This window comes from Cololabis saira, chromosome 11, assembly GCF_033807715.1.
Source record: "Cololabis saira isolate AMF1-May2022 chromosome 11, fColSai1.1, whole genome shotgun sequence".
In the NCBI taxonomy this organism is placed as follows: Eukaryota; Metazoa; Chordata; class Actinopteri; order Beloniformes; family Belonidae; genus Cololabis; species Cololabis saira.
In genome coordinates this window covers 512,501-535,049 of record NC_084597.1, presented here as the reverse complement: position 1 = coordinate 535,049, position 22,549 = coordinate 512,501, and the positions used below count along the sequence as shown (strand labels likewise).

At 45.7% G+C, this 22,549-nt stretch overlaps 32 non-coding genes and 1 pseudogene across 32 annotated transcripts in view; all 33 read right to left on the bottom strand.

The window, feature by feature from the left end:
- Positions 1-156: 156 nt before the first annotated feature.
- Positions 157-275, bottom strand: LOC133455774 (5S ribosomal RNA). Its single transcript, XR_009783714.1, has one exon. It is a non-coding gene; the product is annotated as a 5S ribosomal RNA (ribosomal RNA).
- Positions 276-474: 199 nt separating this feature from the next.
- On the bottom strand, positions 475-593 carry LOC133455698 (5S ribosomal RNA). The gene has a single exon (XR_009783645.1). It is a non-coding gene; the product is annotated as a 5S ribosomal RNA (ribosomal RNA).
- A 217-nt stretch (positions 594-810) lies between these two features.
- On the bottom strand, positions 811-929 carry LOC133455550 (5S ribosomal RNA). Its single transcript, XR_009783512.1, has one exon. It is a non-coding gene; the product is annotated as a 5S ribosomal RNA (ribosomal RNA).
- Positions 930-1,129: 200 nt separating this feature from the next.
- LOC133455778 (5S ribosomal RNA) lies at positions 1,130-1,248 on the bottom strand. The gene has a single exon (XR_009783718.1). It is a non-coding gene; the product is annotated as a 5S ribosomal RNA (ribosomal RNA).
- A 199-nt stretch (positions 1,249-1,447) lies between these two features.
- LOC133455720 (5S ribosomal RNA) lies at positions 1,448-1,566 on the bottom strand. The gene has a single exon (XR_009783665.1). It is a non-coding gene; the product is annotated as a 5S ribosomal RNA (ribosomal RNA).
- Positions 1,567-1,783: 217 nt separating this feature from the next.
- Positions 1,784-1,902, bottom strand: LOC133455768 (5S ribosomal RNA). Its single transcript, XR_009783709.1, has one exon. It is a non-coding gene; the product is annotated as a 5S ribosomal RNA (ribosomal RNA).
- Positions 1,903-2,119: 217 nt separating this feature from the next.
- Positions 2,120-2,238, bottom strand: LOC133455640 (5S ribosomal RNA). The gene has a single exon (XR_009783593.1). It is a non-coding gene; the product is annotated as a 5S ribosomal RNA (ribosomal RNA).
- Positions 2,239-2,455: 217 nt separating this feature from the next.
- Positions 2,456-2,574, bottom strand: LOC133455757 (5S ribosomal RNA). The gene has a single exon (XR_009783699.1). It is a non-coding gene; the product is annotated as a 5S ribosomal RNA (ribosomal RNA).
- Positions 2,575-2,773: 199 nt separating this feature from the next.
- Positions 2,774-2,892, bottom strand: LOC133455719 (5S ribosomal RNA). The gene has a single exon (XR_009783664.1). It is a non-coding gene; the product is annotated as a 5S ribosomal RNA (ribosomal RNA).
- A 217-nt stretch (positions 2,893-3,109) lies between these two features.
- LOC133455613 (5S ribosomal RNA) lies at positions 3,110-3,228 on the bottom strand. The gene has a single exon (XR_009783569.1). It is a non-coding gene; the product is annotated as a 5S ribosomal RNA (ribosomal RNA).
- Positions 3,229-3,427: 199 nt separating this feature from the next.
- On the bottom strand, positions 3,428-3,546 carry LOC133455723 (5S ribosomal RNA). Its single transcript, XR_009783668.1, has one exon. It is a non-coding gene; the product is annotated as a 5S ribosomal RNA (ribosomal RNA).
- Positions 3,547-3,745: 199 nt separating this feature from the next.
- On the bottom strand, positions 3,746-3,864 carry LOC133455783 (5S ribosomal RNA). Its single transcript, XR_009783723.1, has one exon. It is a non-coding gene; the product is annotated as a 5S ribosomal RNA (ribosomal RNA).
- Positions 3,865-4,063: 199 nt separating this feature from the next.
- On the bottom strand, positions 4,064-4,182 carry LOC133455759 (5S ribosomal RNA). The gene has a single exon (XR_009783701.1). It is a non-coding gene; the product is annotated as a 5S ribosomal RNA (ribosomal RNA).
- A 217-nt stretch (positions 4,183-4,399) lies between these two features.
- On the bottom strand, positions 4,400-4,518 carry LOC133455600 (5S ribosomal RNA). Its single transcript, XR_009783557.1, has one exon. It is a non-coding gene; the product is annotated as a 5S ribosomal RNA (ribosomal RNA).
- Positions 4,519-16,311: 11,793 nt separating this feature from the next.
- LOC133455564 (5S ribosomal RNA) lies at positions 16,312-16,430 on the bottom strand. The gene has a single exon (XR_009783524.1). It is a non-coding gene; the product is annotated as a 5S ribosomal RNA (ribosomal RNA).
- Positions 16,431-16,629: 199 nt separating this feature from the next.
- On the bottom strand, positions 16,630-16,748 carry LOC133455676 (5S ribosomal RNA). Its single transcript, XR_009783625.1, has one exon. It is a non-coding gene; the product is annotated as a 5S ribosomal RNA (ribosomal RNA).
- A 217-nt stretch (positions 16,749-16,965) lies between these two features.
- Positions 16,966-17,084, bottom strand: LOC133455649 (5S ribosomal RNA). The gene has a single exon (XR_009783601.1). It is a non-coding gene; the product is annotated as a 5S ribosomal RNA (ribosomal RNA).
- Positions 17,085-17,283: 199 nt separating this feature from the next.
- Positions 17,284-17,402, bottom strand: LOC133455753 (5S ribosomal RNA). Its single transcript, XR_009783695.1, has one exon. It is a non-coding gene; the product is annotated as a 5S ribosomal RNA (ribosomal RNA).
- A 199-nt stretch (positions 17,403-17,601) lies between these two features.
- Positions 17,602-17,720, bottom strand: LOC133455794 (5S ribosomal RNA; annotated as a pseudogene).
- A 199-nt stretch (positions 17,721-17,919) lies between these two features.
- LOC133455758 (5S ribosomal RNA) lies at positions 17,920-18,038 on the bottom strand. Its single transcript, XR_009783700.1, has one exon. It is a non-coding gene; the product is annotated as a 5S ribosomal RNA (ribosomal RNA).
- Positions 18,039-18,255: 217 nt separating this feature from the next.
- On the bottom strand, positions 18,256-18,374 carry LOC133455761 (5S ribosomal RNA). Its single transcript, XR_009783703.1, has one exon. It is a non-coding gene; the product is annotated as a 5S ribosomal RNA (ribosomal RNA).
- Positions 18,375-18,573: 199 nt separating this feature from the next.
- LOC133455749 (5S ribosomal RNA) lies at positions 18,574-18,692 on the bottom strand. Its single transcript, XR_009783692.1, has one exon. It is a non-coding gene; the product is annotated as a 5S ribosomal RNA (ribosomal RNA).
- Positions 18,693-18,891: 199 nt separating this feature from the next.
- Positions 18,892-19,010, bottom strand: LOC133455656 (5S ribosomal RNA). Its single transcript, XR_009783607.1, has one exon. It is a non-coding gene; the product is annotated as a 5S ribosomal RNA (ribosomal RNA).
- Positions 19,011-19,568: 558 nt separating this feature from the next.
- LOC133455694 (5S ribosomal RNA) lies at positions 19,569-19,687 on the bottom strand. The gene has a single exon (XR_009783642.1). It is a non-coding gene; the product is annotated as a 5S ribosomal RNA (ribosomal RNA).
- A 217-nt stretch (positions 19,688-19,904) lies between these two features.
- Positions 19,905-20,023, bottom strand: LOC133455737 (5S ribosomal RNA). The gene has a single exon (XR_009783681.1). It is a non-coding gene; the product is annotated as a 5S ribosomal RNA (ribosomal RNA).
- A 199-nt stretch (positions 20,024-20,222) lies between these two features.
- Positions 20,223-20,341, bottom strand: LOC133455726 (5S ribosomal RNA). The gene has a single exon (XR_009783671.1). It is a non-coding gene; the product is annotated as a 5S ribosomal RNA (ribosomal RNA).
- Positions 20,342-20,544: 203 nt separating this feature from the next.
- Positions 20,545-20,663, bottom strand: LOC133455702 (5S ribosomal RNA). The gene has a single exon (XR_009783649.1). It is a non-coding gene; the product is annotated as a 5S ribosomal RNA (ribosomal RNA).
- Positions 20,664-20,879: 216 nt separating this feature from the next.
- On the bottom strand, positions 20,880-20,998 carry LOC133455725 (5S ribosomal RNA). The gene has a single exon (XR_009783670.1). It is a non-coding gene; the product is annotated as a 5S ribosomal RNA (ribosomal RNA).
- Positions 20,999-21,197: 199 nt separating this feature from the next.
- Positions 21,198-21,316, bottom strand: LOC133455709 (5S ribosomal RNA). The gene has a single exon (XR_009783655.1). It is a non-coding gene; the product is annotated as a 5S ribosomal RNA (ribosomal RNA).
- Positions 21,317-21,533: 217 nt separating this feature from the next.
- On the bottom strand, positions 21,534-21,652 carry LOC133455662 (5S ribosomal RNA). The gene has a single exon (XR_009783613.1). It is a non-coding gene; the product is annotated as a 5S ribosomal RNA (ribosomal RNA).
- A 199-nt stretch (positions 21,653-21,851) lies between these two features.
- On the bottom strand, positions 21,852-21,970 carry LOC133455645 (5S ribosomal RNA). Its single transcript, XR_009783597.1, has one exon. It is a non-coding gene; the product is annotated as a 5S ribosomal RNA (ribosomal RNA).
- A 199-nt stretch (positions 21,971-22,169) lies between these two features.
- On the bottom strand, positions 22,170-22,288 carry LOC133455566 (5S ribosomal RNA). Its single transcript, XR_009783526.1, has one exon. It is a non-coding gene; the product is annotated as a 5S ribosomal RNA (ribosomal RNA).
- A 216-nt stretch (positions 22,289-22,504) lies between these two features.
- LOC133455713 (5S ribosomal RNA) overlaps positions 22,505-22,549 on the bottom strand; it is a 119-nt gene continuing 74 nt past the window's right edge. The window contains exon 1 of the ribosomal RNA XR_009783659.1: positions 22,505-22,549. This exon is cut by the window's right edge and continues 74 nt beyond it. This is a non-coding gene — a ribosomal RNA (5S ribosomal RNA).

Sequence of the window (22,549 nt, the reverse complement as noted above, 5' to 3'; positions counted from 1 at the left end):
AGTCATAGAATATAAGTCATTGATCTGTTGGTTTTATTTGTTGGAGTTAAAGTGCCTTAACCATGTGCAAAACACTTTAGGACGTGAGCTGTCGCTGTTACCACGTTGAAATATGTGTGGGTAGATTAAGCGAGAGCGCTCTCTGCTGGTTGAAAAAGCTTACAGCACCTGGTATTCCCAGGCGGTCTCCCATCCAAGTACTAACCAGGCCCGACCCTGCTTAGCTTCCGAGATCAGACGAGATCGGGCGCATCCAGGCTGGTATGGCCGTAAGCAGAAGCTGCAGCTTGAAATACCTCTGATATGGAGTTGAAGATAAGTCATAGAATATAAGTCATTGATTTGTTGGTTTTATTTGTTGGAGTTAAAGTGCCTTAACCATGTGCAAAACACTTTAGGACGTGAGCTGTCGCTGTTACCACTTTGAAATATGTGTGGGTAGATTAAGCGAGAGCGCTCTCTGCTGGTTGAAAAGGCTTACAGCACCTGATATTCCCAGGCGGTCTCCCATCCAAGTACTAGCCAGGCCCGACCCTGCTTAGCTTCCGATATCAGACGAGATCGGGCGCATCCAGGCTGGTATGGCCGTAAGCTGAAGCTGCAGCTTGAAATACCTCTTATATGGAGTTGAAGATAAGTCATATAATATAAGTCATTGATTTGTTGGTGATAATAATTTAGAAGCGCATATTTGTTGGAGTTAAAGTGCCTTAACCATGTGAAAAACCCTTTAGGACGTGAGCTGTCGCTGTTACCACGTTGAAATATGTGTGGGTAGATTAAGCGAGAGCGCTCTCTGCTGGTTGAAAAAGCTTACAGCACCTGGTATTCCCAGGCGGTCTCCCATCCAAGTACTAACCAGGCCCGACCCTGCTTAGCTTCCGAGATCAGACGAGATCGGGCGCATCCAGGCTGGTATGGCTGTAAGCAGAAGCTGCAGCTTGAAATACCTCTTATATGGAGTTGAAGATAAGTCATAGAATATAAGTCATTGATCTGTTGGTTTTATTTGTTGGAGTTAAAGTGCCTTAACCATGTGCAAAACACTTTAGGACGTGAGCTGTCGCTGTTACCACGTTGAAATATGTGTGGGTAGATTAAGCGAGAGCGCTCTACTGCAGGTTGAAAAAGCTTACAGCACCTGGTATTCCCAGGCGGTCTCCCATCCATGTACTAACCAGGCCCGACTCTGCTTAGCTTCCGAGATCAGACGAGACCGGGCGCATCCAGGCTGGTATGGCCGTAAGCAGAAGCTGCAGCTTGAAATACCTCTTATATGGAGTTGAAGATAAGTCATAGAATATAAGTCATTGATCTGTTGGTTTTATTTGTTGGAGTTAAAGTGCCTTAACCATGTGCAAAACACTTTAGGACGTGAGCTGTCGCAGTTACCACGTTGAAATATGTGTGGCTAGATTAAGCGAGAGCGTTCTCTGCTGGTTGAAAAAGCTTACAGCACCTGGTACTCCCAGGCAGTCTCCCATCCAAGTACTAACCAGGCCCGACCCTGCTTAGCTTCCGAGATCAGACGAGATCAGGCGCATCCAGGCTGGTATGGCCGTAAGCAGAAGCTGCAGCTTGAAATACTTCTTATATGGAGTTGAAGATAAGTCATAGAATATATGTCATTGATTTGTTGGTGATAATAATTTAGAAGCGCTTATTTGTTGGAGTTAAGGTGCCTTAACTATGTGCAAAACACTTTAGGACGTGAGCTGTCGCTGTTACCACGTTGAAATATGTGTGGGTAGATTAAGCGAGAGCGTTCTCTGCTGGTTGAAAAAGCTTACAGCACCTGGTAATCCCAGGCGGTCTCCCATCCAAGTACTAACCAGGCCCGACCCTGCTTAGCTTCCGAGATCAGACGAGATCGGGCTCATCCAGGCTGGTATGGCCGTAAGCTGAAGCTGCAGCTTGAAATACTTCTTATATGGAGTTGAAGATAAGTCATATAATACAAGTCATTGATTTGTTGGTGATAATAATTTAGAAGCGCTTATTTCTTGGAGTTAAAGTGCCTTAACCATGTGCAAAACACTTTAGGACGTGAGCTGTCGCTGTTACCACGGTGAAATATGTGTGGGTAGATTAAGCTAGAGGGTTCTCTGCTGGTTGAAAAAGCTTACAGCACCTGGTATTCCCAGGCGGTCTCCCATCCAAGTACTAACCAGGCCCGACCCTGCTTAGCTTCCGAGATCAGACAAGATCGGGCGCATCCAGGCTGGTATGGCCGTAAGCTGAAGCTGCAGCTTGAAATACCTCTTATATGGAGTTGAAGATAAGTCATATAATATAAGTCATTGATTTGTTGGTGATAATAATTTAGAAGCGCATATTTGTTGGAGTTAAAGTGCCTTAACCATGTGCAAAACCCTTTAGGACGTGAGCTGTCGCTGTTACCACGTTGAAATATGTGTGGGTAGATTAAGCGAGAGCGCTCTCTGCAGGTTGAAAAAGCTTACAGCACCTGCTATTCCCAGGCGGTCTCCCATCCAAGTACTAACCAGGCCCGACCCTGCTTAGCTTCCGAGATCAGACGAGACCGGGCGCATCCAGGCTGGTATGGCCGTAAGTAGAAGCTGCAGCTTGAAATACCTCTTATATGGAGTTGAAGATAAGTCATAGAATATAAGTCATTGATCTGTTGGTTTTATTTGTTGGAGTTAAAGTGCCTTAACCATGTGCAAAACACTTTAGGACGTGAGCTGTCGCAGTTACCACGTTGAAATATGTGTGGCTAGATTAAGCGAGAGCGTTCTCTGCTGGTTGAAAAAGCTTACAGCACCTGGTACTCCCAGGCAGTCTCCCATCCAAGTACTAACCAGGCCCGACCCTGCTTAGCTTCCGAGATCAGACGAGATCAGGCGCATCCAGGCTGGTATGGCCGTAAGCAGAAGCTGCAGCTTGAAATACTTCTTATATGGAGTTGAAGATAAGTCATAGAATATATGTCATTGATTTGTTGGTGATAATAATTTAGAAGCGCTTATTTGTTGGAGTTAAGGTGCCTTAACTATGTGCAAAACACTTTAGGACGTGAGCTGTCGCTGTTACCACGTTGAAATATGTGTGGGTAGATTAAGCGAGAGCGTTCTCTGCTGGTTGAAAAAGCTTACAGCACCTGGTATTCCCAGGCGGTCTCCCATCCAAGTACTAACCAGGCCCGACCCTGCTTAGCTCCCGAGATCAGACGAGATCGGGCGCATCCAGGCTGGTATGGCCGTAAGCAGAAGCTGCAGCTTGAAATACCTCTTATATGGAGTTGAAGATAAGTCATAGAATATAGGTCATAGATTTGTTGGTTTTATTTGTTGGAGTTAAAGTGCCTTAACCATGTGCAAAACACTTAAGGACGTGAGCTGTCGCTTTTACCACGTTGAAATATGTGTGGGTAGATTAAGCGAGAGCGCTCTCTGCTGGTTGAAAAAACTTACAGCACCTGGTATTCCCAGGCGGTCTCCCATCCAAGTACTAACCAGGCCCGACCCTGCTTAGCTTCCGAGATCAGACGAGATTGGGCGCATCCAGGCTGGTATGGCCGTAAGCAGAAGCTCCTGCTTGAAATACCTCTTATATGGAGTTGAAGATAAGTCATAGAATATAAGTCATTGATTTGTTGGTTTTATTTGTTGGAGTTAAAGCGCCTTAACCATGTGCAAAACACTTTAGGACGTGAGCTGTCGCTGTTACCACGTTGAAATATGTGTGGGTAGATTAAGCGAGAGCGTTCTCTGCTGGTTGAAAAAACTTACAGCACCTGGTATTCCCAGGCGGTCTCCCATCCAAGTACTAACCAGGCCCGACCCTGCTTAGCTTCCGAGATCAGACAAGATTGGGCGCATCCAGGCTGGTATGGCCGTAAGCAGAAGCTGCAGCTTGAAATACCTCTTATATGGAGTTGAAAATAAGTCATAGAATATAAGTCATTGATTTGTTGGTTTTATTTGTTGGAGTTAAAGTGCCTTAACCATGTGCAAAACACTTTAGGACGTGAGCTGTCGCTGTTACCACGTTGAAATATGTGTGGGTAGATTAAGCGAGAGCGTTCTCTGCTGGTTGAAAAAGCTTACAGCACCTGGTACTCCCAGGCAGTCTCCCATCCAAGTACTAACCAAGCCCGACCCTGCTTAGCTTCCGAGATCAGACGAGATCAGGCGCATCCAGGCTGGTATGGCCGTAAGCAGAAGCTGCAGCTTGAAATACTTCTTATATGGAGTTGAAGATAAGTCATAGAATATATGTCATTGATTTGTTGGTGATAATAATTTAGAAGCGCTTATTTGTTGGAGTTAAGGTGCCTTAACTATGTGCAAAACACTTTAGGACGTGAGCTGTCGCTGTTACCACGTTGAAATATGTGTGGGTAGATTAAGCGAGAGCGTTCTCTGCTGGTTGAAAAAGCTTACAGCACCTGGTATTCCCAGGCGGTCTCCCATCCAAGTACTAACCAGGCCCGACCCTGCTTAGCTTCCGAGATCAGACGAGATCGGGCGAATCCAGGCTGGTATGGCCGTAAGCAGAAGCTGCAGCTTGAAATACCTCTTATATGGAGTTGAAGATAAGTCATAGAATATAAGTCATTGATTTGTTGGTTTTATTTGTTGGAGTTAAAGTGCCTTAACCATGTGCAAAACACTTTAGGACGTGAGCTGTCGCTGTTACCACGTTGAAATATGTGTGGGTAGATTAAGCGAGAGCACTCTCTGCTGGTTGAAAAAGCTTACAGCACCTGGTATTCCCAGGCGGTCTCCCATCCAAGTACTAACCAGGCCCGACCCTGCTTAGCTTCCTAGATCAGATGAGATCGGGCGCATCTTTTTTTTTTTGTCTTTTATTATGAAAATACATTTTCGTTAAAAAATATATTTTATATACATTCCTGCATACCAGACAAAAAATAAAACAATTTTTCTGCTACTTTTACACAAAGCCCTCTCTTCACTTTTTTATACTCTCCTATTTCAACAACAAAAAAAACAAAAAAAACAAACAAAAAAACAACTTATAATATTACAAACTTCAAACATATATCTCTATACACGCATGTGCAAAAATACACAAAAAACCATGTAACAAACCAGCAAAAAAAACCAAAACAGTACAACACATACCCCATACCCCTTATCACATGGAAGAAAACCTTCAATCACTCACTTCCGCTCCCCCAATCCCTCCACCCCCTCCCCCCCAATCCCATACCAATCTCTCCCTCTCGTCCACAGACACCAGCGTGTTCCCCCTCAAAAAGAGAGGGGCGAAACCTTCAATCCCACAGATGTATTTATAATTAAAGCTGCAAGCAGCGATGAACGGGCCCTCGCACTCACGGCCACCGCCCCCATAAGCATATCAGAAATGACACCACCCACGACTTCCTATGTCAAACCATTCAAAAGTTATAGCAGAAAAAAGGAACAACCAATCAGAAGAAGGGGCGGGGCTAAATCAGGCCAATGAAGGTCAATGACTCCATACAGAGTCTGATGACACCACCCACGACTCTCTATGTCAAACCATTCAAAAGTTATAGCAGAAAATCGGGACAGCCAATCAGAAGAAGGGGCGGGGCTAATTCAGGCCAATGAAAGTCAAGGACTCCATACAGAATCTTATGACACCACCCAGGACTCTATGTCAAACCATTCCAAAGTTATAGCAGAAAATCGGGACAACCAATCAGAAGAAGGGGCGGGGTTAATTTTCACCAATTATGGTCAAGGACTCTATACAGAGTCCCATGACACCACCCACGACTCTTTATGTCAAACCTTTCAAAAGTTATAGCAGGAAATAGGGACAACCAATCAGAAGAAGGGGCGGGGCTAATTCAGGCCAATGAAGGTCAAGGACTCAATACAGAGTCCCATGACACCACCCACGACTGTTTATGTCAAACCTTTCAAAAGTTATGGCAGAGAAAAGTATTCTAGGGGGCGCTGTTGAGCCGTTAGGCCACGCCCATTAATGCACACCATGAAACATCAAATTTATCGCCAGGCCTGCCTTGCATGCAAAATTCGGTGACTTTTGGGGAACTATCAAATATGGACCAATCAGATGAAGGGGGGCGCACTTTTTGGCGTCGAGTGTTGCCACGGTAACACTTTTGAATGAGAAAAGTAATGCGCGTCGTCGCAAGATGGAGACGCATATTTTGATGTTAAAAAAAAACACAAAAATTTCTGACAATAAACTTTGCATTGTGCTGGGATCGAACCCGCGACCTCTCACATGAAAGACGGTGACGTTACCCCTTTGCCACGAATCAGCTTGGCCGTTTTCTGACTGACTGATTGAGGACAGACCAACATAGCGATATAATCTGAATCCCGAATTGTTTTTTCGTAATTTTTAAAATATTTGTAAGATATAAATATTAGTAAAACCCCACTATTTGTGCTTTTGTGAATAGCATGTTCCAGTCTTTACTTCCTAGACACACACATTGCATGGAAGGGAGCGTTTGATTTATTGTTCACATAACATTACTTTTATTTTTTCACAACCAAACCACGCACTTTATTTATGTCATTTGCACCGGGCAAGGACAAAAAATAAATGATTCCACCAAAATTGCAGAGATTTTTTTGGTTGGCTGACACATTACCAGCATATTTCAAATATGTCAAACCATTCAAAAGTTATAGTCAGAAAATATGGACAACCAATCAGAAGAAGGGGCGGGGCTAATTAAGGCCAACGAAGCTTAAGGACTCTTTACAGAGTCCCATGACACCACCCACGACTCTCTATGTTAAACCATTCCAAAGTTATAGCAGAAAATCGGGACAACCAATCAGAAGAAGGGGCGGGGCTAATTAAGGCCAACGAAGCTTAAGGACTCATCACAGAGTCCCATGACACCACCCACAACTCTATGTCAAACCATTCAAAAGTTATGGCAGAGAAAAGTTTTCTAGGGGGCGCTGTTGAGCCATTAGGCCACGCCCATTAAGACCAACATAGCGATAAAATGTCTGGAACTTTTTTTTCCTAATTTTTTAAATATTTGTAAGGTATAAATATTAGTAAAACACTACTATTTTTATTACTTTTTCTGTAACCATTTACCGAGGTTCTAACCGGGCTGAGCACGGGTCTATTTCTGACGTCACCATATTACAGGCAGCTGATTGGTCGGGGAGCGGGGCCGTCACCTACTCGCCACTGATTGGTCGGGGGGCGGGGCCGTCATCACCCTACTCGCCACTGATTGGTCGGGGGGCGGGGCCGTCATCACCCTACTCGCCACTGATTGGTCGGGGGGCGGGGCCGTCATCACCCTACTCGCCACTGATTGGTCGGGGGGCGGGGCCGGCAGACGTTTGAATCAGGAAGCGGGACTCTCTATGTCAAACCATTCCAAAGTTATAGCAGAAAATCGGGACAACCAATCAGAAGAAGGGGCGGGGCTAATTAAGCCCAACGAAGCTTACAGAGTCCCATGACACCAACCACGACTTCCTATGTCAAACCATTCAAAAGTTATGGCAGATAAAAGTATTCTAGGGGGCGCTGTTGAGCCGTTAGGCCACGCCCATTAATGCAAACCATGAAATATCAAAGTTATCACCAAGTCTGGCTTGCATGCAAAATTTGGTGACTTTTGGAGAACTATCAAATATGGACCAATCACATGAAGGGGGGGCGCGCCTTTTGGCGTCTAGCGTCGCCACGGTAACACTTTTGAAAGAGAAAAGTAATGCGTGGTGTCGCAGGATGTAGACGCACATTTTGATGTATAACACACCTGGGTGCACGTTACGGTTCGGGCTGAATTAACTGCCGAAGGAATGGCATAAATTTCGCCAAAATGATACAATTTATTCAAAATGGCCGACATCCTGTTCGGTTTCGGCCATGGCTCCAAGAGACTTTTCTTTAAGTTGTGCCATGATACAGGTGTGTAGCGATTTTCGTGCATGTACGTCAAACCGTATTGTGGGGCTTGAGGCACAAAGTTTTCCGGGGGGCGCTGTTGAGCCATTTTGCCACGCCCATTAATGCAAACCATGAAATATCAAATTTATCGCCAGGCCTGGCTTGCATGCCAAATTTGGTGCCTTTTGGGGAACTATCAAATATGGACCAATCAGATGAAGGGGGGGTGCGCTTGTTGGCGTCTAGCGTCGCCACGGTAACACTTTTCAAAGAGAAAAGTAATGCGTGTAGTCGCAGGATGGAGACGCACATTTTGATGTATAACACATCTGGGTTCACGATACGGTTCGGGCTGAATTAACTCTCGAAGGAATGGCATATATTGCTCCAAAATTACGCGATTAATTCAGAATGTTCAAAATGGCCGACTTCCTGTTCGGTTTCGGCCATGGCGCCAAGAGACTTTTCTTTTAGTTGCGAGATGATACAGGAGTGTACCGATTTTCGTTCAGGTACGTCAAACCGTATTATGGGGCTTGAGGCGCAAAGTTTTTTCTGTCTGAAGCAACGAGATGAAGGGTGGGCGCGCTTTTTGCCGTCTAGCGTCGCCACGGTAACGCTTTTGAAAGAGAAAAGTAATGCGTGTGGTCGCAGGAGGGAGACGCACATTTTGATGTATAACACACCTGGGGGCACGTTACGGTTCGGGCTGAATTAACTTTCGAAGGAATGGCATAAATTTCGCCAAAATGACACGATTAATTCAAAATGGCCGACTTCCTGTTCGGTTTCGGCCATGTCGCCAAGAGACTTTTGTTTAAGTTGTCCCATGATACAGGTGTGTACCGATTTTCGTGCATGTACGTCAAACCGTATCGTGGGGCTTGAGGCACAAAGTTTTCAAGGGGGCGCTGTTGAGCCATTTTACCACGCCCATTAATGCAAACAATTAAATATCAAATTTTTCGCCAGGCCTGACTTGGGTGCAAAATTTGGTGACTTTTTGGGCATGTTAAGGGGGGCAAAAGGGCCATCACTTTGTCAGAAGAAAAATAATAATAATATTAAAGCTGCAAGCAGCGATGAACGGGCCCTCGCACTCACGGCCACCGCCCCCATAAGCATATCAGAAATGACACCACCCACGACTTCCTATGTCAAACCATTCAAAAGATATAGCAGAAAAAAGGGACAGCCAATCAGAAGAAGGGGCGGGGCTAATTCAGGCCAATGAAGGTCAAGGACTCCATACAGAATCTGATGATACCACCCACGACTCTCTATGTCAAACCATTCAAAAGTTATAGCAGAAAATCGGGACAACCAATCCGAAGAAGGGGCGGGGCTAATTTTCACCAATTATGGTCAAGGACTCAATACCGAGTCCCATGACACCACCCACGACTCTTTATGACAAACCTTTCAAAAGTTATGGCAGAGAAAAGTATTCTAGGGGGCGCTGTTGAGCCGTTAGGCCACGCCCATTAATGCAAACCATGAAATATCAAATTTATCGCCAGGCCTGGCTTGCATGCAAATTTGGTGACTTTTGGAGAACTATCAAATATGGACCAATCAGATGAAGGGGGGCACGCTTTTTGGCGTCTAGCGTCGCCACGGTAACACTTTTGAAAGAGAAAAGTAATGCGCGTAGTCGCAAGATGAAGACGCACATTTTGATGTATAACACACCTGGTTGCACGTTACGGTTCGGGCCGTATTAATTGCCGAAAGAATGGCATAAATTGCACCAAAATTACACAATTAATTCAAAATGGCCGACTTCCTGTTCGGTTTTGGCCATGGCGCCAAGAGACTTTTCTTTAAGTTGCGACATGATGCAGGTGTGTACCGATTTTCGTGCATGTACGTCAAACCGTATTGTGGGGCTTGAGGCACAAAGTTTTCCGGGGGGCGCTGTTGAGCCATTTTGCCACGCCCATTAATACAAACCATGAAATATCAAATTTTTCGCCAGGCCTGCCTTGCATGCAAAATTTGGTGACTTTTGGGGAACTATCAAATATGGACCAATCAGATGAAGGGGGGCGCGCTTTTTGGCATCTAGTGTCGCCACGGTAACACTTTTGAAAAAGAAAAGTAATGCGCGTAGTCGCAAGATGGAGACGCACATTTTGATGTATAACACACCTGGGTGCACGTTACGGTTCGGGCCGTATTAATTCTTGAAGGAATGGCTCATATTGCTCCAAAATTACGCGATTAATTCAGAATGTTCAAAATGGCCGACTTCCTGTTCGGTTTCGGCCATGGCGCCAAGAGACTTTTCTTTAAGTTGCAACATGATACAGGTGTGTACCGATTTTCGTTCATGTACGTCAAACCGTATTATGGGGCTTGAGGCACAAAGTTTTTTCTGTCTGAACCAACCAGATGAAGGGTGGGCGCGCTTTTTGGCGTCTAGCGTCGCCACGGTAACGCTTTTGAAAGAGAAAAGTAATGCGTGTTGTCGCAGGATGGAGACGCACGTTTTGATGTATAACACACTTGGGGGCACGTTACGGTTCGGGCCGTATTAACTGCCGAAGGAATGGCATAAATTGCGCCAAAGTGACACGATTAATTCAAAATGGCTGACTTCCTGTTCGGTTTCGGCCATGTCGCCAAGATACTTTTCTTTAAGTTGTGTACTGATACAGGTGTGTAGCAATTTTCGTGCATGTACGTCAAACCGTATTGTGGGGCTTGAGGCACAAAGTTTTCCGGGGGGCGCTGTTGAGCCATTTTGCCACGCCCATTAATGTAAACCATTAAATATCAAATTTTTCGCCAGGCCTGACTTGCATGCAAAATTTGGTGACTTTTTGGGCACGTTTAGGGGGGCAAAAAGGCCCTCCTTTCGTCAGAAGAAAAAATAAAGAAAAAAGAAAAATTCCTACAGATACAATAGGGCCTTCGCACTGAAGGTGCTCGGGCCCTAATTAATCTGTTTTTTCACTAAGCCCTTGAAAAACACCCAAATCGGTGCCACCCTCCCTTCAAACCGAGCCACATTCCTTCTGGCTTTGATGGCCCACCGTGCATGGCTCAGTAAAAATTTGCACAGCCCACTATTTTCCACCCTGCTCTTCTCCCAAATCCCAAATAACACAAATTTGTCCCACCCATCCTCCATCTCCCATTCCATGTTCAACTTGTCCACCATACAGGTTTTCAGTCTCTTAAAAAACGGCCGTAATCTCACGCACTCCACATACATGTGTCTAATATCCTCATCCTTCTCCTTACAGACATCACACATCCTCCCGACCTCCCTGTCAAACTGGTGCATGACCACATTCGTAAAAATCTTCCTATGTCGTAGTTTAAAATCATTATCCTCGGCTTCAATGCTGTTTTCTTTAATCTTCCATTTCCCCCACACTTGTTTTATGTTCAGAGTCCCATCTGCCCTGCACCAGTTCTCCAGGGAAGCCGGGAGTTTCACCACCTGTTTCACAAACATTCTGTATAGCTGTTTCACTTTCACTCCCTCCAAAGTCACCCATTCCCCCCCCCTCTCTATATACAACATCGGTACCCTCCCGGTCCTATTCACTACCACCTCTGTGTCTATTTTCTCCCTCCACCTTCCCGGTATGCTCTGTTTCACTAATTCGTAGTCCTTCCTTACCTGCTCTAAACTTATTCTATCATTGTATTCATGCACACATTCGTAAATGGCTGTAGCCGACAAAAAACCTGGCACCACTTCATACATGACATGTTTTATTTGCATGAGTCCCGCTTCCACAAAGTATTTTGGCTTTAGTGGCTGTCCTTCATGTTTGATGTTCCCGTTGCCAAACAATGGCACCTCTCTAATGGTCTCCAGATCTGTGCAGTCCCACCTCGCGTTATTCAGCAGCTCTGCCTGTGCAGCCAGGATCTCTCTATAGAACTGCGGGAGTCCTGCCGTCAGGTAAGCGTTTGTCTGCATTAGCATTGCAAACTCATTTCCCAGCTTCCTCTTTAAAAAAAACCCCATCACCTTCTTCCAGCAGTGCTCTCCCTCCCCATACAAGAAAGCCCTCCCCCGTTTTATTCTTAAAGCCTTCTTTTTGCTCTCTATGTCAACTAATTTCAAACCTCCCTGCTCATACCCCCCAATCAAGGTTGCTCTCGCTATTCTACTTTTCTTCCCACCCCATATAAAACCCCCCATCAGTTCATTCAATTTCTTCACCACCCATTCTGGCACTTCTAGCACCTCCATTACATAAACCATTTTTGAAAACAAAAGACTATTCACCACCACCACCCGCCCTTTAACCGTCAGTCGCCTCAGCTTCCAAAAATTCAGCACCCTCTGTATTTTATTCAGTACCTCTGACCATGTTTCATCCCTCACCCTCTCCCCCTCCATCCCCACATATATCCCGAGAACCTTCATCCTGTGCTCCTGTACCTTGAATGGTACTCCCCCACTTGCCACTACCCCATTTAAAAACATGATTTCTGACTTTAACATATTTATTCTTGCACCTGATGCCTTCCCATATATTTCCACCAATTCCACCACCCTTTTAATACTTGCCATATCCCTTACAGTCACCGTTGTGTCATCCGCGTATTGCTGTATTTTACTAAGACCACCCCCACCTTGTACCTCAATCCCTCTTATTTCTCCATCCCTTTTAATCATACATGCCAAGGGCTCTGCCACCACCGTGTATAAGAGTGCTGACATCGGACACCCCTGCCTAACTGACCTCCCTAATTTGAAGACTTCCGTTAAAACACCATTCACTTTCACCCTCCCCACCGCATGTCTGTACATCAATTTTAACCATCCTCTAAACCTCTCACCATATCCCACCCGCTCTAGAACTCCCCACATAAAATCGTGCTCCACCCTATCAAACGCTTTATTAAAATCTAAAGCCAACATAATCCCCTCCTCTCCCGATGCCCTCAAATATTCCACCATCCCTTTAATATTCAGAATTGTGTCTGCAATATCCCTATCCGGCACACTGTAGGCTTGTGTTATTGGAACGATTGATTTTAAAGTATATTTTAGTCTGTTTGCAAAAACTTTCATTAACACCTTGTAGTCTGTATTCAGTAGTGTGATTGGCCTGTAGTTCCCCAGATCATCAGCCTGCCCCTTCTTGAAGATCAGAGTAATTATCCCCATTGTGAATGATTCTGGTACTGTCTGGCGTCTTTCCATTTCTCTAAAAACTGCATGTAAAATCGGCCCCATCAGTTCTTTAAACGCTTTGTAGAAATTGGCTGTTAGGCCATCACTACCAGGACTCCTATTCATACTCAAAGCAGCAATTGCCTGTTCTATTTCCTCTGCTGTGATGTCACTGTCACATTCATCCCTCTCCTCTTCTGTTACACTCACAGTCACACTCTCCAGCACATCTTTCATCACTCTCTCATCCACTCCCTCGCTAGTAAACATCCTCCCGTAAAAATCATGCACACCTCCCAAAATCCCCACTAGGTCTGTCTTCAACCCACCCCCCTCAGTCCTTACTCCCCTGATAAAACATTTCTGTTGTTTCTGTTTCTCCATCCTCAAAAAAAAACCAGTGTTCCTTTCCCCCTCTACGGCATATCTCGCCCTGCTCCGCACAATCGCACCTTCACATTTCATTCTCTCTATCTCCTTTAGTTCAGCATGACAGCTCACCACAGCTTCTTCACTTATAACCTCGGCAGCATTTAAACGTGTGATTTCTCTTCTAAGGAACTTTTCTCTCTCTTTCTTTTTGAAATTCCTCCTTGCTGCGTGTTTCATACTTATCTTCCTGATTCTTTTCTTTAAATTTTCCCATCCCTCTAACACCTCCCCACCATTCAACCATTGTGAGCTGTCATGCTGAATAATCTCTTTCATTCTTTTTTTAAAGTCACCATCCTCCAGTAGTTTGGCATTGAAATGCCACAAACCCCCTCCCTTACCCCCCTCCCTCCTACCCAGTTCAATATGTACCGTTGTGTGGTCACTGAGACACGTAACCTTATATTCCATATTCATGACCAAATCATAATACTTTTCTTTTATCAAAATTAAATCAATACGGCTCTGTTTCAAACATTCATTCGACATTTGTGTTCTGGAGAACACTTTCCCCTCAGGATTCTTCTGCCTCCACACGTCCCACATATGATACTTCCTCATTATTTCACTCAGTATTCCTCTTGAGGCATCATTTCGAAATTTCCCACTGTCCCTGATGTCTAATCTACTCATCTTGACATTAAAATCCCCCAACACAAAATCACTGGTCCCCATAAAGCCTTCGTACTTCTGGAAAAAGAGTCCTCTCTCCCTCGAGTCATTTGGTGCATAAACATTTGCTAACGAAAAAGAAACTCCTCTAAATTCAAACAAAATCTTTATAAACCTCCCCCCATTGTCATTTTGCACAAGACTTGATTTTAGCCCCTCCTTCAACAAAATTGCCACCCCCCCCACATTGTCATCTGTCCTGCTCGCATACACCGAGCCCTTCCACATTGCCTTACAGGTGTCGATCATCCGTCCATCCCAGTGCGTCTCCTGTATGCAAATAATATCCGCTGCACATATATTCAACATTTTTTCCAGTTTGTCTGGGTTCTTCAGTCCGTTCGCATTCTGCGAAATTATGTGCAGGCCGCTCAACATTGAGGATAAATGAAAAAGGAAAAGTCCAAACACTGCTGTCATCCTAATCATTTATCCATGTCATCCCTCTCCCTTCCCTCCCCCCTCTTTCATCAATTTCTTTGTTTTAGTACCCTCACACAAGTCTGTGAGTTCAGCGCTCACCTCCCGCGAAGTCTTCCTTCTTTCTTTTATCCTTCCTCTCGTCTCGACGCTGCTCTGGCTGCGAGAGCGCCAGCTGCCAGCTCGCTCGATTCCTCGCCGTCCTCTCCTCCCTCTCTCTACCGCTTCCTCACTCCGTCCTCCCGCCGTCGTCGGTCGCTTGTCCTCATCCTCTCCCGACCCGTCCTCCTCGATCTCCTTCTCCGTCTCCATCTCGCTCTCATCCAACTCGTGCACGCCTTCCTCGATCTCATGCGCGCATCCCTCCAGCTGCTCCAGCCTGCGTTCTCCGCCCGCGCCATTCTCCGTCTTCTCTTTCTCCTCCTCCGCTCCCGTCTGCAAGCAGGTGTCCTCCGCTCTCTTGCAGCCCCTGCACGTTTCCACCGTGCACTCGCGTGCGTAATGTCCATGTTTCTTACATTTGTGGCAGGTGAAATCAGGACACTCTCTTACAATGTGCCCCGGTTGGAGACAGAGCCTGCACACCCTTTCCTGCCGATCGTGCAGTACTCTAAAGTACTCTGCCCCTTCAATGGTCTCAAACTTGGTTGAGTATGGCAGAGACGTGACCGTGTCCGTGAATCTCACTTTTAAATATCTCGTACCATCAAAAACCTGCGTCCCCGCCCATTTCCGCCGTCTGATGTGGGATGCAGGCATTACTCCCCAATGTCTCAGCTTTTCAGTGATCTGTCCATCCGTTATATACACGGGCAGCATTAGGAAGGAAACAATCCTCGTGTCCTTTTCCACCTCAGACGCAATCACGTTTGACTGCCTTAATTTAAATCCATCCAGCAGTCTTGATTTCCCTTTGGGATTCCCCATCGAGATTTCCCACTTTTTTCCGCCTTTCTGCCTGCACCCCACCACACGTCCACATGTCCCATCAATAGCTTTGAGCAGCTCAATCGTTGTGATTTCATCCGGCCCCTCGATCTCCACCGTGACCACCAGCGCTCTGTCCTCCGCCTCCACTCCGCTCCTCTCTCCCTGCTTGTCTCTTTCATCCACCGCCATTTGTCGCGGACCTGCTCTCTCTCCGTCCACTTTGTCCGTCCGTCGTCTGCCTTCCATCGATCCATTCGTACCGTCCTTCTCCATTCTCCTATTCTCCACCTCCGCCGGCATCGCCGTCACCGATGCTGCCGACGGCCTCCTTCCGTCTCCCTGCATCGTCCTCTCGCTGCCAGCATTTGGCATGATCCTCTCCACCTCATCTCCTCTTTTATCCGCCATCTCCACCTTAAAGGTCTGGAGACTGACCCCCGTGCAGCGAAAAGCTGCCGGGGGGAGCCTTCTCTTTTCCACTGCTTCCTCTCTGCCTGTGTTCCACTCTCCACACTCCACAATCCACACCGACCGCGCCCTGCACACAATCACTGCCAGCTGCACCAGTGCCTCGTTAGCAAAGGGGCAGGTCCAGGCTGGTATGGCCGTAAGCTGAAGCTGCAGCTTGAAATACTTCTTATATGGAGTTGAAGATAAGTCATATAATACAAGTCATTGATTTGTTGGTGATAATAATTTAGAAGCGCTTATTTGTTGGAGTTAAAGTGCCTTAACCATGTGCAAAACACTTTAGGACGTGAGCTGTCGCTGTTACCACGTTGAAATATGTGTGGGTAGATTAAGCTAGAGGGTTCTCTGCTGGTTGAAAAAGCTTACAGCACCTGGTATTCCCAGGCGGTCTCCCATCCAAGTACTAACCAGGCCCGACCCTGCTTAGCTTCCGAGATCAGACGAGATCGGGCGCATCCAGGCTGGTATGACCGTAAGCAGAAGCTGCAGCTTGAAATACCTCTTATATGGAGTTGAAGATAAGTCATAGAATATAAGTCATTGATTTGTTGGTTTTATTTGTTGGAGTTAAAGTGCCTTAACCATGTGCAAAACACTTTAGGACGTGAGCTGTCGCTGTTACCACGTTGAAATATGTGTGGGTAGATTAAGCGAGAGCACTCTCTGCTGGTTGAAAAAGCTTACAGCACCTGGTATTCCCAGGCGGTCTCCCATCCAAGTACTAACCAGGCCCGACCCTGCTTAGCTTCCGAGATCAGACGAGATTGGGCGCATCCAGGCTGGTATGGCCGTAAGCTGAAGCTGCAGCTTGAAATACTTCTTATATGGAGTTGAAGATAAGTCATATAATACAAGTCATTGATTTGTTGGTGATAATAATTTAGAAGCGCTTATTTGTTGGAGTTAAAGTGCCTTAACCATGTGCAAAACACTTTAGGACGTGAGCTGTCGCTGTTACCACGTTGAAATATGTGTGGGTAGATTAAGCTAGAGGGTTCTCTGCTGGTTGAAAAAGCTTACAGCACCTGGTATTCCCAGGCGGTCTCCCATCCAAGTACTAACCAGGGCCGACCCTGCTTAGCTTCCGAGATCAGACGAGATCGGGCGCATCCAGGCTGGTATGGCCGTAAGCAGAAGCTGCAGCTTGAAATACCTCTTATATGGAGTTGAAGATAAGTCATAGAATATAGGTCATAGATTTGTTGGTTTTATTTGTTGGAGTTAAAGTGCCTTAACCATGTGCAAAACACTTCAGGACGTGAGCTGTCGCTTTTACCACGTTGAAATATGTGTGGGTAGATTAAGCGAGAGCGCGCTCTGCTGGTTGAAAAAACTTACAGCACCTGGTATTCCCAGGCGGTCTCCCATTCAAGTACTAACCAGGCCCGACCCTGCTTAGCTTCCGAGATCAGACGAGATTGGGCGCATCCAGGCTGGTATGGCCGTAAGCAGAAGCTCCTTCTTGAAATACCTCTTATATGGAGTTGAAGATAAGTCATAGAATATAAGTCATTGATTTGTTGGTTTTATTTGTTGGAGTTAAAGCGCCTTAACCATGTGCAAAACACTTTAGGACGTGAGCTGTCGCTGTTACCACGTTGAAATATGTGTGGGTAGATTAAGCGAGAGCGTTCTCTGCTGGTTGAAAAAACTTACAGCACCTGGTATTCCCAGGCGGTCTCCCATCCAAGTACTAACCAGGCCAGACCCTGCTTAGCTTCCGAGATCAGACAAGATTGGGCGCATCCAGGCTGGTATGGCCGTAAGCAGAAGCTGCAGCTTGAAATACCTCTTATATGGAGTTGAAGATAAGTCATAGAATATAAGTCATTGATTTGTTGGTTTTATTTGTTGGAGTTAAAGTGCCTTAACCATGTGCAAAACACTTTAGGACGTGAGCTGTCGCTGTTACCACGTTGAAATATGTGTGGGTAGATTAAGCGAGAGCGTTCTCTGCTGGTTGAAAAAGCTTACAGCACCTGGTACTCCCAGGCAGTCTCCCATCCAAGTACTAACCAAGCCCGACCCTGCTTAGCTTCCGAGATCAGACGAGATCAGGCGCATCCAGGCTGGTATGGCCGTAAGCAGAAGCTGGAGCTTGAAATACTTCTTATATGGAGTTGAAGATAAGTCATAGAATATATGTCATTGATTTGTTGGTGATAATAATTTAGAAGCGCTTATTTGTTGGAGTTAAGGTGCCTTAACTATGTGCAAAACACTTTAGGACGTGAGCTGTCGCTGTTACCACGTTGAAATATGTGTGGGTAGATTAAGCGAGAGCGTTCTCTGCTGGTTGAAAAAGCTTACAGCACCTGGTATTCCCAGGCGGTCTCCCATCCAAGTACTAACCAGGCCCGACCCTGCTTAGCTTCCGAGATCAGACGAGATCGGGCGCATCCAGGCTGGTATGGCCGTAAGCAGAAGCTGCAGCTTGAAATACCTCTTATATGGAGTTGAAGATAAGTCATAGAATATAAGTCATTGATTTGTTGGTTTTATTTGTTGGAGTTAAAGTGCCTTAACCATGTGCAAAACACTTTAGGACGTGAGCTGTCGCTGTTACCACGTTGAAATATGTGTGGGTAGATTAAGCGAGAGCACTCTCTGCTGGTTGAAAAAGCTTACAGCACCTGGTATTCCCAGGCGGTCTCCCATCCAAGTACTAACCAGGCCCGACCCTGCTTAGCTTCCGAGATCAGACGAGATCGGGCGCATCCAGGCTGGTATGGCCGTAAGCAGAAGCTGCAGCTTGAAATACCTCTTATATGGAGTTGAAGATAAGTCATAGAATATAAGTCATTGATTTTTTGGTTTTATTTGTTGGAGTTAAAGTGCCTTAACCATGTGCAAAACACTTTAGGACGTGAGCTGTCGCTGTTACCACGTTGAAATATGTGTGGGTAGATTAAGCGAGAGCGCTTTCTGCTGGTTGAAAATGCTTACAGCACCTGGTATTCCCAGGCGGTCTCCCATCCAAGTATTAACCAGGCCCGACCCTGCTTAGCTTCCGAGATCAGACGAGATCGGGCGCATCCAGGCTGGTATGGCCGTAAGCAGAAGCTGCAGCTTGAAATACCTCTGATATGGAGTTAAAAGAGGCTTGGACATTAAAATAACTGAACAGTGGACACAGTAGTAAATCACAGGAACGGTGATCAGGATGAGTGGACTGGACACGTGTACAAACATACATGCTATCTGGACTGTGAAGGATGAAATTAGACAAATTGCTATGTGGTAAACTATGTATCTTACTGAATTCTGTTGTTGATGTGATCATGAATCTTACATAGAACGGGGCGGGACATTGATAAGCGTCAGCTTCTCCCGTACCCTTTTCGTCATGTGCTGAGTATGCAATGTATAATGTTCTGGAGATGAAATGTGTCTATATAAACATGCCGAAATAAACAAAAAAATAAAAAAATAAAATAAGATACGTTATATAATACAAGTCATTGATTTGTTGGTGATAATAATTTAGAAGCGCTTATTTGTTGGAGTTAAAGTGCCTTAACCATGTGCAAAACACTTTAGGACGTGAGCTGTCGCTGTTACCACGTTGAAATATGTGTGGGTAGATTAAGCGAGAGCGCTCTCTGCTGGTTGAAAATGCTTACAGCACCTGGTATTCCCAGGCGGTCTCCCATCCAAGTACTAACCAGGCCCGACCCTGCTTAGCTTCCGAGATCAGACGAGATTGGGCGCATCCAGGCTGGTATGGCCGTAAGCAGAAACTGCTGCTTGAAATACCTCTTATATGGAGTTGAAGATAAGTAATATAATATAAGTCATTGATTTGTTGGTGATAATAATTTAGAAGCGCTTATTTGTTGGAGTTAAAGTGCCTTAACCATGTGAAAAACACTTTAGGACGTGAGCTGTCGCTGTTACCACGTTGAAATATGTGTGGGTAGATTAAGCGAGAGCGTTCTCTGCTGGTTGAAAAAGCTTACAGCACCTGGTATTCCCAGGCGGTCTCCCATCCAAGTACTAACCAGGCCCGACCCTGCTTAGCTTCCGAGATCAGACGAGATCGGGCGCATCCAGGCTGGTATGGCCGTAAGCAGATGCTGCAGCTTGAAATACCTCTTATATGGAGTTGAAGATAAGTCATAGAATATAAGTCATTGATTTGTTGGTTTTATTTGTCGGAGTTAAAGTGCCTTAACCATGTGCAAAACACTTTAGGACGTGAGCTGTCGCTGTTACCACGTTGAAATATGTGTGGTTAGATTAAGCGAGAGCGCTCTCTGCTGGTTGAAAAAGCTTACAGCACCTGGTATTCCCAGGCGGTCTCCCATCCAAGTACTGACCAGGCCCGACCCTGCTTAGCTTCCGAGATCAGACGAGATCGGGCGCATCCAGGCTGGTATGGCCTTAAGCAGAAGCTGCAGCTTGAAATACGTCTGATATGGAGTTGAAGATAAGTCATTGAGTTGTTGGTGATAATAATTTAGAAGCGCTTATTTGTTGGAGTTAAAGTGCCTTAACCATGTGCAAAACACTTTAGGACGTGAGCTGTCGCTGTTACCACGTTGAAATATGTGTGGCTAGATTAAGCAAGAGCGTTCTCTGCTGGTTGAAAAAGCTTACAGCACCTGGTATTCCCAGGCGGTCTCCCATCCAAGTACTAACCAGGCCCGACCCTGCTTAGCTTCCGAGATCAGACGATATCGGGCGCATCCAGGCTGGTATGGCCGTAAGCTGAAGCTGCAGCTTGAAATACCTCTGATATGGAGTTGAAGATAAGTATATAATACAAGTCATTGATTTGTTGGTGATGATAATTTAGAAGCGCTTATTTGTTGGAGTTAAAGTGCCTTAACCATGTGCAAAACACTTTAGGACGTGAGCTGTCGCTGTTACCACGTTGAAATATGTGTGGCTAGATTAAGCAAGAGCGTTCTCTGCTGGTTGAAAAAGCTTACAGCACCTGGTATTCCCAGGCGGTCTCCCATCCAAGTACTAACCAGGCCCGACCCTGCTTAGCTTCCGAGATCAGACGAGATCGGGCGCATCCAGGCTGGTATGGCCGTAAGCAGAAGTTGCAGCTTGAAATACCTCTTATATGGAGTTGAAGATAAGTCATAGAATATATGTCATTGATTTGTTGGTTTTATTTGTTGGAGTTAAAGTGCCTTAACCATGTGCAAAACACTTTAGGACGAGAGCTGTCGCTGTTACCACGTTGAAATATGTGCGGGTAGATTAAGCGAGAGTCCTCTCTGCTGGATGAAAAAGCTTACAGCACCTGGTATTCCCAGGCGGTCTCCCATCCAAGTACTAACCAGGCCCGACCCTGCTTAGCTTCCGAGATCAGACGAGTTCGGGCGCATCCAGGCTGGTATGGCCCTAAGCAGAAGCTGCAGCTTGAAATACCTCTTATATGGAGTTGAAGATAAGTCATATAATATAAGTCATTGATTTGTTGGTGATAATAATTTAGAAGCGCTTATTTGTTGGAGTTAAAGTGCCTTAACCATGTGCAAAACACTTTAGGACGTGAGCTGTCGCTGTTACCACGTTGAAATATGTGTGGCTAGATTAAGCGAGAGCGTTCTCTGCTGGTTGAAAAAGCTTACAGCACCTGGTATTCCCAGGCGGTCTCCCATCCAAGTACTAACCAGGCCCTACCCTGCTTAGCTTCCAAGATCAGACGAGATCGGGCGCATCAAGGCTGGTATGGCCGTAAGCAGAAGCTGCAGCTTGAAATACCTCTTATATGGAGTTGAAGATAAGTCATAGCATATAAGTCATTGATTTGTTGGTTTTATTTGTTGGAGTTAAAGTGCCTTAACCATGTGCAAAACACTTTAGGACGGGAGCTGTCGCTGTTACCACGTTGAAATATGTGTGGGTAGATTAAGCGAGACCGCTCTCTGCAGGTTGAAAAAACTTACAGCACCTGGTATTCCCAGGCGGTCTCCCATCCAAGTACTAACCAGGCCCAACCCTGCTTAGCTTCCGAGATCAGACGAGATCGGGCGCATCCAGGCTGGTATGGCCGAAAGCAGAAGCTGCAGCTTGAAATACCTCTTATATGGAGTTGAAGATAAGTCATAGAATATAAGTCATTGATCTGTTGGTTTTATTTGTTGGAGTTAAAGTGCCTTAACCATGTGGAAAACACTTTAGGACGTGAGCTGTCGCTGTTACCACGTTGAAATATGTGTGGGTAGATTAAGCGAGAGCGCTCTCTGCTGGTTGAAAAAGCTTACAGCACCTGGTATTCCCAGGCGGTCTCCCATCCAAGTACTAACCAGGCCCGATCCTGCTTAGCTTCCGAGATCAGACGAGATCGGGCGCATCCAGGCTGGTATGGCCGTAAGCTGAAGCTCCAGCTTGAAATACTTCTTATATGGAGTTGAAGATAAGTATATAATACAAGTCATTGATTTGTTGGTGATAACAATTTAGAAGCGCTTATTTGTTGGAGTTAAAGTGCCTTAACCATGTGCAAAACACTTTAGGACGTGAGCTGTCGCTGTTACCACGTTGAAATATGTGTGGGTAGATTAAGCGAGAGCGCTCTCTGCAGGTTGAAAAAGCTTACAGCACCTGGTATTCCCAGGCGGTCTCCCATCCAAGTAC